Source organism: Tupaia chinensis, unplaced genomic scaffold, assembly GCF_000334495.1.
Source record: "Tupaia chinensis unplaced genomic scaffold, TupChi_1.0 Scaffold000291_1, whole genome shotgun sequence".
In the NCBI taxonomy this organism is placed as follows: domain Eukaryota; kingdom Metazoa; phylum Chordata; class Mammalia; order Scandentia; family Tupaiidae; genus Tupaia; species Tupaia belangeri.
In genome coordinates this window covers 739,207-756,334 of record NW_006159776.1, presented here as the reverse complement: position 1 = coordinate 756,334, position 17,128 = coordinate 739,207, and the positions used below count along the sequence as shown (strand labels likewise).

The window sequence follows — 17,128 nt, the reverse complement described above, 5'->3', positions numbered from 1 at the left end:
CCGTGGCTTCTTCTGCCGCTAGCTCGTTTGTTGGAGGTGAATTATTAGTAGAAAATCTTCATTCCCTTAAAAATCTAGTTCACAGTAGCCATGTGGAACCTTGTCCTGAAGGCCCGTGGCTTCTTCTGCCGCTAGCTCGTTTGTTGGAGGCTGAATTATTAGTAGAAAACCTTCATTCCCTTAAAAATCTAGTTCACAGTAGCCATGTGGAACTTTGTCCTGAAGGCCCGTGACTTCTTCGCTAGCTCGTTTGTTGGAGGCTGAATTATTAGTAGAAAATCTTCATTCCCTTAAAAATCTAGTTCACAGTAGCCATGTGGAACCTTGTCCTGAAGGCCTGTGGCTTCTTCTCTGCACCTATTTCTTGAAAAGGACAAGCTCATATCATGAACATTTGGGCTTCAAATGTAAAAATGACGCTGTTGCTTCTTTGTCAACTTACTGCTCACATCTCTGCCTGACTACTATCTTGTGCTTCTGCTGCATATCTTCTTGCTTTTCTGTGGTAAGTGAGGTTTAGTATAGTCTCTGGAAAAATGTCCTTATTTGGGTTGGAGCCACCTGCATTGGATATATACTTTATTCCTCAGTGAGGGTCTAGGTCTCACACTCCCATATGCTACACCCTCTGTGCTCATGCTTACTTCACTGTAAGCCCACTCTGTGCCCTGGACTGTTGATTTCAGCTGTTCTGTGAGCATTTGTGGAATAGGTACTGTGCCTAACTCCTCTGCAGATCCTATGTTCTGATACTTGTTCTCTCAACCCTACTAGACGAATCATACTATTTCAGCATTAAGGGAAATGCAGCATAGAGAGGGGAAGTGACTTACCCATAGTCTGAAAGTCATGTCTTCACCAATCTGCTTCCTTCGATATGGAACATGCAGGCAAACACCTATCCCTCTTTAGCTGGCTGCTGTTGGTTGTGGGCTGGGATTGCTCAATTTAGGGACAATTCAGAGCTCTTTCTGGGGAAAAACTCCACCACAGAAGCTCAGTAGAGGGACATTTAGGTGGAAGGGCAGAGCCGAAGTTGGGGCTGGTTGTGATCCCTAGGAGTATCTGGAGAAGCAGGTCTGCTCCCTGGGCATGTCTATGATACATTTCATTCCCTTGTACCCCTCTATGCCTGATGGAGCCTGGCTTCTGACTCGTGAAGAGGAAAAACATTGGGAAGCAAGCTCTGCACTTCTTGGTGCAGAGGAGCTCAAGAGTCTTGTAACTGAGCAGCAGATGTGTTCCTTGAAGGGTAGCCAGTGTTAGCAATGAAGCAAGCAGTGAGGGTTATAGGATCATGGAGATCTGTTTCCCAGAAGACCGGGATTCAAGTCCAAATACCCCTTACTTTGTGGTGCTGGTAACTCATGAAACCTCCGAGCTGTTTCCTATTCTATAGAATGGAGAACATGGTGAATTATTGATGATAGTTGCTGCCCTTCACTGAGGGCTCTCTGTGTGATAGGCACTGCTCTCAGTATGTACTCAACATTATCCACAAGGTAATTCCTATAAAAGACAGTCCACTGCCAGAAACACAGTCAATATCCAATAAATGCCAGCTACTATTATTTTATTAAGCCTTACAACAGTCCCATGATTAATAATAACAACAGAAATAATAAAGTTGCTAGCAGTCACTGAGTACTGTCTATGTAGCTAGCCATTGTTCTAAGTGGTCTAGATGAATTAACATATTTAATATTCCCATCTATCCCATGAGATCAGTTCTATTTTTAATCCTATTTGATGAGTGAGAAAATCGAAGCACAATTAAGTTAAATACACTGTCCAAGGACACACAACTAGAAACTGTGTCATAGGTGCTCGTATTCTGTCCATTTTACAAAACCAGTAACTAAGACGTAGAGAGACTCAGCAGCATGCCCAGGGTGGAAACCAGCAGAACCCTCCTTTGGGTAGTGAGGTGGATGAAAAAACATAATGGATGGGAACTGGCTTTGTGAACTGTTGTTCGTTCATTTCAGCCTGGGGAGGGGTGGTAATTAAGCTTTGCATGTTCTGTTTTCTCTAGACTAGATGCACCAGCTGGCCTGAGACCCGGGAACCTTTAGGAAGTCCTGCCTGGACTTAGCTAGTCATCAGGGTGGCTGTTAGAAGCCAGTTTTGTATGTAGGCCTTGGACTTACCATCCTCTTGGGATAGCCCAGGAGCCACTGCTTGTCTGACTTCAGAGCTGCTGCCAGCTGGGAGGCTTTGGGAGGGAGCCATCTGGCAGCTGGCCACCATCATGTGCAGCCGGGTTACTAGCGGTCACCACCCAGCCTTCCTCTAGTCACACTCGCTGTTTCTAGCTATGGAGTCCTGACCAGCCCATAGGAGAGCAGGCAGCCAGGCAGTGAGATGGGGGGCTCAAGGCCCCTAATGAAGTGGAGATAATCAGGGCATCATAGAACCTCTTTTCACTCACTTACCCACTATGGTTTCCAACATACTCCTCCCACAGGCTCTCCAGGAATTCCTGAGAATATTCCTTCTTCCTATGTACTCACTTACCAGGATAGGAAGGCTGTCTGGTCTTTGTAGAGAGGTCCTCCTGCAGGGGGAGCTCAGGGGTCCTCTCACCTGAGCTAGTCCTGGGCAGAGACAGGGAAGGTGTTCAGTATTGTCATGTTTCCAGAACATTTGGTTACTAGGTTGAACTTGGCTGCTATATGTGGTGGTAATGGCAGTGTGTTTGTCTGTTTGGGGTTAGGGAGAGAGTCATGAGGAAGAGAACCTTAGGCCACCCAAATTGAAAAGGGACCGAGGTCCCAAGGCTGGAATGGTAGGAGGACTTAGGCTTCATACCCAGGTGGATATGGCCTGGACTCCTCGCTCTCACAGACTATCTGAAGGAGACAGTGCTCACTTCATGTATCCTTCTTCTGGGCCTCTTTGTCCATAAAGGGAAGACAGTATTTCCCCTACACAGAATGGGAGAAGGTGAAAACTAGGCTTTATTTGGTTTCTGTCAGTGATGACCAAACTCTCTTTTCTTCTGGTTAATCTTAAGACAGATGTCTGTATAAAAATTATTTTTTTATGGAGATCACATAGTCTCCTCCAACATAAAATTCATCCAGTTAAAATGAGTCCAACATTGCATGTTGTGAATCATTAACCTTGACATTACTGTGCTCCTCCTCCCAGGGTTATTCTTATGATAAAGGGACTCTGAGGTCAAGATAGACTGAAACTTCTTGAAATACCATCTCCATGACCCACCCCTACCCTAGGCTCCCTGAGAGGAGTTTGGGGGTAGGTGGGGAATGTGCAAATATCTGTTCCCTTCACTCTCCTTACAATATTTAATACTTTACAGAATCATTTGCACATGTATTATGTGAAATCCTTAAAACATATGTCTGAAGTAAGTATTCTCCCCCATCACCAAGTTGTAGGTAGAGCATATAAGACTCAGAGAGTGTAACTGAATTGTCTGAGGTCACACAGCCATTAAGTGACTCAGAGTTCCTCAGTGCCTTCTGTGCCTTCTTCTCTTCACCTGACTGTCTCTGGGTCTGGCTATGGTCCCAGCTGCTCCAGTCTCCCCTCTCTGTGGGGAAGTCACAAGCACCAGCCATCATCCAGGAAAAGAAGTGCTCAAAGAAACCAAGTAGCCGTTGCTGTTGCAGAGCTGGAGTGAGAGTGTCTTTCCTGCAGCAGACAAGAATTGGGGAGGAACAAATGTCCTGCAGATTGGGAGCCCATCAACTCACCATGGTCAGCATAGGAGGACTAGAAGGAATCCATCCTTTAGCTGCCTCAAAACCTTTTCATGGATCTTCCTGTGTCCCACCTCCCAGGAGATGGCCACACCATCCACCAGTCACTCAGCTGGAAAACTGCTATGATCCCGATCCTCAGATCCTTACTGTGAATCTTGTATTTTTTAGGCTCACTCCTGCCTCCATCAATCACAAGTAATGTCCAGTCTTCCCTCTACATTGCCCCCTCTCTTCTTCTCTAGGGCCAGCAATCTGGATGCATATCTCCCTCCCCTAATTCAGGGCACTGTGCCTCCAAGATCTTTCTGCTCTTTCAACTCATCCATCCTCACGGTAATTCTTACAGTGAGTTTCAGGAAGAAAGAAAAAGAAAGAAAAAAAGGGAACCAGCAGTTAGCGTAATGGCTATGTCACTGGACTCCCACGTAGTTGACCGCGGTTCGCGTCCCGGACCCTGTGGCTTAAAACCCACGCCGGGCGCGTGTGCATGCGTGCCCAAGATCCCGAGAGGAGAATGGAGGAGAAGGGATTGCGGCGTGGCCATCCCCTCTGGGGGGGGATTTCTCGCTTTCTGTCTCTCTGTCTCTCTCTGTCTGTCTGGCGAGCGCACGCACCCTATAGCGAAAACCTCTCCGAAAAAAAAAAAAAGAAAGAGAAGGAAAGAAAGTAAGAATCCCACAGTGCTACCTTTCAAAATCCTTCACTAGCTCCACATTGCTTTCTGAATGCAATTAAAACTCTTTAGCTGGGGGCTAGCAAGGTGGCATGGTGGTTAAGGCATTGGATTCCCACATGGCTCATATCTGGTTGAGTCCTGGATGTGATGGCTTGTTTTCTCACTTTCCCTCTCTCTCTCACTCTGTCTCTCTCTGGTGAGCACTTTCAGTGATGGTTTTACCGTCAGAACTCAAAGCCCACTTTGTGGGCAGGACTTCTCAGGTCAGTTGCTTTCTAGTATTAAAAGCATATCCAGCTGCTGACACAATGAAGTCTTTGAAATATTGGTTGACACACTAGTTTTCCTAAAATGTTAAGGTAATGGATTTTGTGTTGTATAAAAGAAGTAGTTTAAGGAGTTGAGTTTCAACAGGTGCTATTTTAAAACAAGAATAGTTTATGAAGGGAGGTCAGATTGAATCCAAGCTGCTACTTGTTTGGTTATCTCTACCCTTCATCCACTCCCCTAGACATTAAGGGCTTAGTGAATGCTGCAGTCAGACCCATGTGCCTGAGATGCTTATAGTCTAGAGAGAGAGAATAGCCATAGAATCAAGCCAGAAGCATACATGGGCATTACAGGAGACCTAAGTGTAGAGGAAGGAGAGATTTGGTAAGCTTCCCAGAGGGGATGGCAGTCAGTGAGAGGCTATTGGTGAGAAGAGGATTTTGCCAGCGAGAGACAGGGCAGGCATGGCAGGCAAAGAGAACATAAGGAAAGCCGTGTGAACACAGATTATCACAATAATTTTCTTATGACTGGGATGTGTGCCCTCTACACTCAGGTGTGTGTGGGATGTGGCAAGAGATGAAACCACAAAGGTAGGCAGGGTCAGGTAATGAAGGGCTTTGCATACTGTCCTATGAGCGTTGGGAACCATCAAGCCTCTTAATAGCAGAGTGACATGATCAGACTTGTGCTTTATAAACATCATTCTTGGAGCAATGTGAGGAATCAAACTAGAGAGACCAGTTAGGTGACTGTTTCAGCAGTCCAGGTGAGAACTGATAAGGGCCTATGGCAGGACAGAGGGTTTGGAGAGGGATCAAATACTAGATAGAGTTCAGAGTAACATTAGTAGGACTTAACACGGAAGTTAAGAGAAGAGAATATCAGTTGGCAATGAATTTCTTGCTTGGTTAATTGAGTAAACAGTGGGGCTATCATTTGCAAATTATATCTCCTACCAGAATCACTATAATGATCAAATTAATTTTATTTTGCATTTTTGGCCCTTGTCTTTTAAATTTATTGGCAAAATTTGTCTCTTGTCATCTAGATGCAGTTTCTCATCAAGTGCTGGTTTAGTCAGACCCCACTACTACCAATTCACAAATCTACCATAGCCCCTAAATAGACCTCTGTGGAAAACTAACTGCTGTTTCACCATCATCATTGTTTTTTTTCAGCAGGAAACAGCCAAAGCGATCTTCAACACTTTTCCCAAACAGCTGTTAGGGGTACTTCTTCAGAGGGAGGATTGAGAGAGGGATTAGACCCAGTGAGTAGGTAAATAGAGAAAATGAACACACACTAAGTCAACATCTGAGAAGTGCATCCAAATATGGGTGCTAATTCATTCAAAGACCACCTTTGGCTGGTGTAATTAGATAATTAAATTCTCACCTGAGAGAAATATGCAAGTGCAGGAAAAGCCTGGGAAACCAAACAGGCCAGATACTACAACAGGCCTTCTTCTGCTAAATATTCATTACTAACCCACAGGATAAAAGTAATACCTAATCTCATGACCAGTGCAGTTGTCCTTTTCTGGAAGGTTGCCTACCCACACGCCTGTGTGTAACCTTCCTGACATAGAACAAACCCCTCGCCTCAGATTTTCATTGCCAACCCACTTCCCTCTCTTCTTTTTGGGAACTCTGTTTTTCCTTCCCTCTCCTTCAATAAGCTCCTCACCTTGCTATAGTCTAAAAAAAAAAGAAAAAGAAAAAAAAGTCCATCCTTATTTTACATAGGTAACTCAGCCTAGAGAATTTTCTACCCATTAAGCCCATGCCAACCTGAGGAAAAGGCCAAAACCTTGCATTCTCAGCTTCTCTTGCAGTGAGGATCCAGACATAGAAAAACCAACTTCATTAACAGAAATACTAGAAAAATTTTTGGAAGACAGTGACACAAAAAAGGGCATCATAAAATGCACTCTGGCCATGGTGGTTACAGGTGCATGCAGCTCTTGGAGGTGTTGAGGCAGTGATGTTAAAGTTGATCTCTAGAACCAATAGGCATGAAGTGACCTATTGCTTCTGCCAGCCATGCAACATGCTCTTCCCATGGGGCAGCTCTGTGGTGTGATTTTGGGGGTTATTCTTGAAGATATAACCTCCTGGGCATTCTATGAGTCTTCTAAGAGCACTTAATAAATCTCTTTCATACTTAAACTAGGTTAAGTGCTTTTGTTTATAATAAAACTCTCTGACTGATAGACCACTCCTCCTCAGTAGTTTCCATTTTAAGTAGGCAAGTAGTTATCTCAAAGTTAAAGGTATAGAAGAGGCAGCACAGTAATTATTACAAATATATAGTGAGCTTTGACTTTGTGCCAGGCACTCTCCTAAGTGCTTTATATAGATACTTCCTTTACTTCTTATACAAATTACCCCAATTTTACCAATAAGGAAATGAAAGTAGAAATATCTCAAGATAACACAGTCATTAAGAATTGGAGTAGCCGCTTAAAACCCTAGCAGTCTGACTCCAAATCTGACCCGTTAAAAAGTTATTTTCCATACTTAATGTTCAATTATTTCCCCTCCGGCCTCAGCCTGCTGAATAGCTGAGACTACAGTTCCTTTGATAGAAAACTTTGTGTGTAGCAGTAATTAATTAAATTTTCTGAATTCGACAACTGTCTTGGATCACCTGCATATCTCTTGGGTCCACTACTTAGTCTCAGAGCTCTCAACCTCAGCAGTATTGACACTTTGAACCATATGATTCCTTGCCGTAGGTGGCTGTTCTGTGAATTCCAGAATGTTTAGAAGCATCCCTGACCTCTACCCACTAGATGCCAGTTGCAATCTCCCAGGTATGACAATCAAAAATGTCTCTAGACATTGCCACATGTCCACTGGGAGATGAAATCACTGCCAGTTGAGAATCAATGACATAGATGGATTAGTATTTGAATTCCTATCCTGCTCCTTACTCGTGATTTAAAAAAAAATTAAAGAATTATTTTATTTAACTTTATTTATTTCTTTATTTTTAATTTGACCAGAGATGGACAGAGTGAGAGTGAGAGCAAGAGAGAGAGAGAGAAAGTGAGAAAGCAAGCCGCCAGGTCCAGGACTTGAACCATGGCTGGCCATGTGGGAATCCAGCACCCTTAACCACCTCGCCACCTGCTGGTCCCCATTACTCATGATCGATAGTTCTGTGACTCTGGAAAAAGTATGTACTATTCATAAACATCTTCCTTATCTGCCAAATGGTGTCAATTCATAAGATTTTTGTCTACATTAAATGAAGTCACACATGTTATGATTCTAATAACAAAATGCCTACTCTGTCATAGGCCCTCCATGAATTTTAATTATCCTTCTTCCCTTCTAGTTTTCTGGGGATGTAGAATTTCCCAGTTGGAAAAATCCTGAGAAATTATCTCACCAGAATTCTTCAGTTTCCAAATTAAGAGACTAAGTTCCACAGAAATAATTTGTATCCTTAATCCTAAATCTATCTTTACTTGAGTAATGCAAAAGAGACGTATTGAAGTGGACTTGTACAGAAGTGGATGAGTTTAAGGGCTCTCTCCTGTCAAGGATGAATTGCAAGACTCTTGCCCCTGTAGATTTCCTCATGATGTATTACCTCTGAGAGAATTCTCGAAGCACTAAATCCCCTATGTGACTCAGACAGAGTTCAAATGTGTGGTTTCAGAGATCATCAGTTGTCTTTTTGAAAGCACTTGTCCTGTGCACTTTGGAGGTTGAGGAATGGTAAATACTGAAACAAAATGTATGAAATATGGGAGTTAATGCTCTGAGCAAATCCACATTTGAAAAAAACGTACCTTCACCAAGAACACATAACAACTGTTCAAGAGAAAGACAAAAGAAAATATTAGAAAGATTAATAGATAACTCCAATTTTGCTGTTTCTTCTCTGTCAAAGTCAAGGATATTCTCACTAGAGGACTGAGACAAACTAACAGAAGAGAGTAAAGACCCTGAGAGGGGAGAAATGAAATAAGAGATGTTTGTCTCTTGACCTAAACAAAGCGTTCTACAACTGTTGGAATATTTACTGGTGAGATCACAGAAACATCTGATAATCTGAGGAATTCTTAGAAAATAAGAATCATAGTAGAGGAATAAGGAAGGGAAAAATGCCTTGATTTTCCAGGAAATACAATTAATTCCTCCCCACCCCCAACTATGGATTCATGAGCTTGGCACCAGTTCCTAGGCAAAATTCCATAAAAGATTATTCTACTAATAGCTTATGAGTGCTTACAAATTAAGCAGCAATCTGTCTAAGCCAGTAGCATTTCAGTAAAACAGGTCATGCTAGAGTAATCTAATTTCCTTTTTTGATTAAGGCCATTAGGCTGGCTGAGTAGATATGTGGAGTGAGCACAGACCATCCAGATGACAGTAAGACATATCTCTTGTGACATTGTTAAAGGCAAAATGTGGAAAGATAGGCTGGATACAAGTACTACACAGTGGCTTAATAATTATATCCAGTAGATACCAATTAATGAATGGATAGTGACATGAAAGCAGGTTCCTAGTGGTTGCTGTAGGGTACTGAACCTAGGTCTGTGTCTGTCCACACTTTATTAGCATTTTAACCAGGTCAAACAATGGATGTGCCATACCCTTTACTCTTTGGGGGGCTCCTTGGTGCATGGACCTTAATGAAGGAATCAATGTAAACAGTTATAGTTTGTAATAGGTGAATCCAAGTTCCAAAGGAGAGCTTATTGGGCACATTTTGTCAGAGATATAGTTCATGGTATTTTCAGCCCTTGGAGATCTGGCCTCTGACTACCTCTTTAGTCTTATTTTTGCTGTCCTGTTCTCCATACTCCCAATGTTTAATTAGCGCTACAGATTTAATGTATTGCACATTCACATGTTGTTGTATTCCTCCTTTGTTATATTCTTGTTTCTGACTGAGATGTCCTTTATTCCCCCCTTTTCTTTCTACTTTTTGATCTGATAAACTCACAGCTAAAGCTTCCTGTCCTTAGTCAAACCTTTCCTTTCTTACCCTTTCCATACACCATTCCTAATACATTCTTCCCCATCTGAATTTTGGTACTTCTACCTACTGCTGTTTTCGTAATTATTACACCGTATTAATAATATATTTACTTATATATCTTTCCTGCCCTCTGCTCTCTCTCCCACTATCTTTCCCATACAAATGCTTTCAGTTCATTGAAGACAGAGACTGGATCCAACCCAAAACCAGGAACTTAACAGAGGCACTCAATAAATGAATAAATGAATATAAAATGAATGAATTAATGCTTTGTATAAAAATCCATTATTCTACATCTTTGTTATGGAATCTCATCCTGCTGAGAATCACAATTACATTTCCATATAGCCTGATCCAGCTTCTGAAATAATTTTTTTATTACTCTGAATGGGAGTCTTTTCCCCTACAGTCACCTGCTGTCTCAATTGGGCTTATAAATGCATTGAAACAGCAGCAGATATTTCTCATGGCACATATAAGCCACACTGCTATAACCTTACAGAGCCTTCCTGGGGCTGTCTGCACATTGATTCACCGGGAAACACACACCAGAAGTCCAATTTTTCAGTGCTTCCCTTCTATAGCCTCCAAGAAGGCACATCCAATGCTACCTCACCAGCAGGAGAAATTTTTAGAGCTGTTGTGTGTACTTCTTGGAAAGAGAATTGAGACTGCGATTCACTCTTATCTGTTTTTCTTTTAGTTGTCCCAGAAAGTAAGTACCACCTTGTTTAAATGCAACCAGACTGGGATGCAAGATAGAGTTCAGCCTTGCTGGTGCTGTAGGAAGAGTCTAATTATCATGGGAGGATCTGGGCCTTTAAAAAGGACACTCTGTGGTCTAATGAAAGAATTAACATTCAAATGGGGGCACCAAATGCAAGTCAGCAGGCATTTATGTCCGTGCCAATGATTCAGCTCTCAATAGCTAGAGCAGGCAGGGTTTGTTGCAGGTTGGCTGAATTGCCTGGAAGACTGGCAGCCTGGCCTGTTACCAATGCTCCTGAGTCTATTCTGGTGGCCACATAATGGGAGCTGGCACACATTACCCTTCTAAATGCAAGGGATGATGGCCCTCTGGTGACCCTTCACACTCAGGACTAGGACCAACCTCACATACAGATCCTGCCAAATTAGAGGGACAAGAGCATGATTTTTGTAGCAAATAGTTTGAGGTGTGAAACTTCAGTGTGATCATGGATCTGAAGGTAACTGAGACCTAATTAATCACATTTACAGGGGCATCTGAATTTATTAATAACATACATAAAGGAGCTTTTTGTTTTGATCACAAGGCAAGTATGAAACACTAGGAAGCTTATAATCTTTATTATATGATACTCTGGCCTGCTTGTGAAATTTTCATCTGAAGTGCTCAAAGTATTTAATGATGAATGCTTAACAACAATAATAACGATAATAGTGTCATGTAGTTAGGCAGAACGTTTCACTGTGGGCTTCCTGTCCTCATAGTGCTCTGCCTAAGACTCTAGAGCTCTTGGATCCTGCTTTGTAGTTGACAAATAAGGGCTTGAGGACTTGCTAGAGTGTGAAGAGAAGTAGAAACTTCATATACTTATGTCTGGCTCTTCAGGGTGTCTAAGGGGGAAGCTGTAACAGGCAAAGATGCCCCTAAGGATCAAGATGGGTCATGCCTTTTTTCTGCTATGGTTCAAGCTTCCAACTTTTGGAGACAAGATGACACTAGATATCACCCACTGTCCTCTATTTGTCACTTGAGGTCTTAGGGCCTGAAAAGACATCTACAGAATCTAGAGAAAGGAAGGCTGGGTAAAGAGAAAGAAGGAAACTGTGGAATACCTGCTTTTAGTCCTCTCAGAATATCAGAAAAGAATCAAGGAATCAAGACTTTGAAAGTGAAAATGGATTCCAAATTTCAGAGGGTGTAGAAAAAACGATGAAGGGAAATTACTGACTCACATTGTGATGGCTATTTTATAATACGTGTCAACTTCGCTGGGCCATGGTACCCAGTTATCGGTCAAACACCAGTTGAGCTGTCTCTCTGAAGGCACAGATGGTACTCGACTTATGATGGCTTCACTTTTTTTTTTTTTCCTATACAATGGTTTGAAAGCAATACCCAGGCAGTAGAAACTGTATTTTGAGTATCCGAACAGCTATTCTTCTGTTTTTCACTGTTAGTACAGTATTCTATAAATTGCATGAGATAGTAAACACTTACTTATATGCTTTGTGTTAGGTTATTTTGCCCAGTCATAGGGCAAAAGAAAATATTAGAAAGATTAATGGATAAAATGCAACTGTTCTGTGAATGTTTCTTAGAGGCTAGACTAAGGTATGATATTCAGTAAGTGAGGTATTTTAAATGTATTTTGACTTAATGGTATTTTCTACTTAATGACAGGTTTATTGGGATGTAACCCCACAATAATTTGAAAAACATCTGAATTTTTTAGATAATATTAACGTTTATGGGGGACCAGCAGTTGGCATAATGGCTATGTAGCTGGACTCCCATGTAGTTGACCGCGATTCAAGTCCCAGACCTGGTGGCTTAAACTCACGCTGGGTGTGTGTGCATGCGTGCCCAAGATCCCGAGAGGAGAATGGAGGAGAAGGGATTGTGGCGTGGCCATCCTCCCCAGGAGGTGATTTCTCACTTTCTGTCTCTCTGTCTCTCTCTTTCTGGTGAGCGCACACGCCCTATAGCAAAAACCTCTCCAAAATAAATAAATAAATAAATGAAAAAGATTAACATTTATGTCAGTAGACTAAGTGAAGCGGATTATCTTCCATAATGTAGGTGGACTTAATCCAATCAACTGACAGCTTTAAAAAAAAAGAGAGAGAGAAAAGAAAGAGAAAGAAAGAAAGAAAGAAGAAAGGAAAGAGAAGAAAAAGAGAAAAAGACAGAAGTCCCCCGAGAAAAGGGGAATTTCCCCTCTAGACTGCCTTCAGACTCAAGCTAGAGCATCAGTTCTTCCTTAGGTCTCCCATCTGCTGAGCTGCTCTGCTGATTTTGGACTGGTCAGGCCCCATAGCTGTGGGAGCCAATTCCTTAAAATAAACCTCTCTCTTTCTCTCCTCTGCCTCTCTACACACATACACTATTTGTTCTGTTTCTCTAGAGAACCCTGACTAATACACACACCATATATCAGAATAAATTCAGATGGATTAAAGATTTAAACATAAGCAAACAAAAGGATAAAAGTACTAGGAGGAAATATTGGTAAATATTTTAGCAGGGGTGGGAGGGAGAAAAGGTCTTTTTTATAAAAGAATGTTGCCATAGGCAGAAACCGTAAAAGGGAAACATGACCAGATTGGACCACAAAAAATCTATAGCTTTGAGACCAGCAGATGGTGTAATGGTTAAGTCGCTGGACTCCCACATAGTTGACTGTGGTTGGAGTTCCAGATCTTGTGGCTTGAAACTCACACCTTGCAAGTGTGTGTGAGTGCCCAAAATCCTGAGAGGAGCATGGAGGAGAAGGGACTGTGGGGTGGCCATCCCCCCTGGGGTGTGATTTCTCACTTTCTGTCTCTCTGTCTCTCTCTGTCTCTCCAGAGAGTGCACATACCCTATAACAAAAATCTCTCTTAAAAAAATCTATAGCCTCTAAATGTCCTAAAGTACCATAACTGTATAAAAAGATAAATGATAAACTGAGAAAAGGCACAATATATGTGCAAGATAGAAAGTTAATGTATTTAGAATAAAGTTAATATTTAGAATAAAGAATTGTTACAAAGAAATAAAATAAGCTGACTATCCTAATAGAAAAATGGGCAAGAACAAGCAGGTCACGAAAGAAAAATAAGTGACCAGTAACCATGTGGGAATATACTCAATTTCAAGGAAGTACAAATAAGACATAATTTTTGCATTTTTGTTTTTGCCTATCAGTTGATTAAAAATGTAAAAGCATGCTAAAATGCAATGCTATAATAGCAATGGTGGGGCAAAGGAGACCACTGCTGATGGGGTATAAATTAATGCATCTTTTCCTAGGCTTCCTTAGATGTCCATGCTTAGATTGACACTGGACAACAGTACAAAGATATTTATGGAGGTATGCTAACTCTACAATAAGAGCATACAATGGAAAACATGCTAAATATCTATCAACATGATATTAATTAAATTAACTGTGTTAAGTGCATGTAGTTAACAATCATTAAAATGGACTTGGGAGGACCAGCAGATGGCACAATGGTTACATTGCTGGACTCCCACATAGTTGACCATGGTTTGAGTCCCAGACCTGGTGGCTTAAAACTCACCCTAGGCGTGTGTGTGTACGTGCCCTAGATCCTGAGAGGAGAGTGGGGGAGAAGAGATTGTGGTGTGGCCATCCTTCCTGGGGGTGATTTCTCACTTTCTGTCCTTCTGTCTCTCTCCATTGAGCACACGTGCCCTATAGCAAAAATCTCTCTCTAAAAAAATATGAACTTGTGAATTCCATTTACTATCTAGGCAGGTACCCATTATTAAAAGAAAAGAACAGTTATAAAAATGTATGTACAATACAATCTCAGTTTTCCAAAATATGATTTATATATGTGATAAGACATTATTTTTGAATAGAGGAAAGGCTGGAAAGAAATACACCAAAATATTAACAATGGTGAGGAGAGAGGAATTTCCATTTGAGTGCGTGTGTGTGGGGGGGTGAAAAATAGGGAGTGTTATTTGTAATTTTCTACTATGACTTATGTTACTTATGCAATAAGAAAAAAGGGCGACCAGCTAGTGGTCTTGTGGTTAAAGTGGACCTTATGTGGATGACCATGTGGCTGGAGTCCTGGACCTGGCAGCTTGAAAAATGCACTGAACTGGTGTGTGTACATGCTCCAAATCCTGAAAGAAGAAATGGAGAAGAAATTGTGGATTGAGGTATGACCATCCCCCATGAGGGTGCTGTTTCATTTTCCTTATCTCTGTCTTTTTCCAGCAAGTACATGTGCCCTCTAGCAAATTAATATTAAAAAGGTTATTATTCTAATTACTTTATAGAGTATACTATGTATGGAGTGAAAGAGGCAGCAGTAGAATTAGGAATTGAAAATCAGGGAGAATAATTTTGAGAACTTCATAAAACTGGATCCTGGTCCCATATTTCTTATTTTTGCCATTCTTCTGTTTTCCTGTCTTGATCAGAAGAAATATTCATGAAAATTGGGGCTGAGGACCAGCAGTTGGCATAATGGCTATGTCGCTGGACTCCCATGTAGTCAACTGCAGTTCGAGTACCAGACCCTGTGGGTTAAACTCACGTTGGGCGCATGTGCGTGCGTGCCCAAGATCTCCAGAGGAGAATGGAGGAGAAGGGATTGCAGCATGGCCATCCCCTCTGGGGGAGGGCGGGGGATTTCTCGCTTTCTGTCTGTCTTTCTCTTTCTGGCGAGTGCATGCACTCTACAGCAAAAACCTCTCAAAAAAAGGGGGGGGGTGCTTATGTGAGGAAAGCAGAGAATGGGGGAGGCAAAGAGACAGAATTTTGTTTCGTAACCTGCCTGAGAGAGGTGTGTGGGAGGCAGACCTAGAGATGGGTTTATAGTTTATAAATGGAGTAGAAAGTGGACAGTATCTGGGGCCACAAGAGGGAGGAAAGAGGCCGTGCCAGATTAGGGCAGAATGACATTCCGAGAGGAGACAGGGGGCAGTCTGCCTGTTAGGAGCTGGAGTGTAGGTGTTTGGAGGCAGACACCTGTGGGTCAACTCCATCCTGAAAATATCCTGGCCTCAGAACAAGAGGACAATACATATATCTCCAAATTTGGGGAAAAAATTACAAATATGCAGTAGCCTTGCATGTACTTCACAAATAGAGAATTAAAGGATTCTTCCCTTGAGAACTGTTTTCAGGTGAAAGGCTTGTATATACATATTGAGCTTCCCTATGAAGAAAAACCAGCTTGCCAACAACTGAGTCCACCATTCCACAAGCTACCCATGCAAATACAGCTCCCATCAGCTTTTTAATTCCCTGTTATCAACCATGAATAAACAAATAAGTATCATTAAATAAAATACTGAAGGAATGTCTCCAACTTTAGAAACACCAAAACCAAGTAGAGGAGGGAAAAGACAATACATGGAGGAATACTTACAAAGTTTGGAATGGAAATTCTCCACTAGGCAATAGAAGATACTGCATCTTGTAAACAAGAATGGAATGCTATTTTTTGAAAAAGGAGATGCAAATAGAAAACAAAATAGAAGTCACAGGAATAAAAACAATTGATATGGTAGCTGAAAATCTGGACCATTCCCGACTACTCATGCATTCAATGACTCTCTAGAAGAACTTGGGACTCAGAGGTCATTGTAATCATGGCTACTGTTTATTACAACAAAAGGATACCCAACACAAAGGAAGACTCTAACACAGGCTTCCAGTTTTTCCTCTGGATGGCATGGAGGTTGTCACACAAAACAATGTGTGATGTTTCCACCCAGGGAAGCTTACTTAAGACTCAGAATCTAGGGTTCTTATTGCTAGTCATCCAAGCACTCTTGCTTTATACGCAGTTGTAATCACCAGAAGGAAATAAATCACATTGTTTGTCCAATCAATCTAGGCAGGCTGGTATAACAGAATTCCATGTCCCAGGCATACAAAACAAATCTATCTCTTAGTAATATAGGGAATATAGCAGCAGCCAAGTTCTTGGGGGCCATTCCTCAAACCTCTTAGAGATGGCAACATTAGGTCTGCTGTGTTAACTTTTTCCTACAGACTGAAATTGAAATTCAATTAAAAAAAGAAAGACAAAATTGAAAAAATCTTTTAGAGAGAAAGGTAGAAAAGAAGACAAATACAGGGACCAGCAGTTAGCGTAATGGCTATGTCGCTGGACTCCCATGTAGTCGACCACGGTTTGAGGCCTGGCTCTGGTGACTTGAAACTCACACTGGGCGCGTGTGTGTGTGTGTGTGCCCAAGATCCCAAGAGGAGAATGGAGGAGAAGGGATTGTGGCATGGCCATCCCCCCTGGGGGGTTATTTCTAGCTTTCTGTCTCTCTCTGTCTGTCTGGCGAGCGCATGCACCCTATAGCAAAAACCTTTCCAAAAAGAAAAAAAAAAGAAAAGAAAAGAAAAAAAAAGACAAATACATGAAAAATAGAAAAATGTCAAGAAAATTTGGGAACAAATCTAGGAGCTCTCACATCTAGGATGAGCAAACAGAAAATGGTGGAAGAAAAATGTAAAAGATGCCATTTGTTAGGGACAGAGAGGGGAAAGAGAGCGGAGAGAGAGAGAGAATGTAAAAGCCCACCCTTCTCCCACCCAGTGGGGTATGGTCACACTGCAACACTCCATTTCTCCATTTCATTATGATTTTTGAGCATAAATGCACATGTGCCCAGTGTATTTTGAAAATCACCAGGGCAGGGATTCAAAGTGCAGATAGTCTGTGGGATCTGGCTCTTCATGCACTGCTCTACTGTTGC

At 41.8% G+C, this 17,128-nt stretch overlaps 1 long non-coding RNA gene across 1 annotated transcript in view; it reads right to left on the bottom strand.

Moving 5' to 3' along the window:
- Positions 1 to 2,529: 2,529 nt before the first annotated feature.
- The window catches only part of LOC114008133 (uncharacterized), a 50,612-nt gene continuing 36,013 nt past the window's right edge, over positions 2,530 to 17,128 (bottom strand). Inside the window, exon 3 of the long non-coding RNA XR_003549693.1 lies at positions 2,530 to 2,597. This is a non-coding gene — a long non-coding RNA (uncharacterized LOC114008133). The remainder of the gene's footprint in view (positions 2,598 to 17,128) is intronic.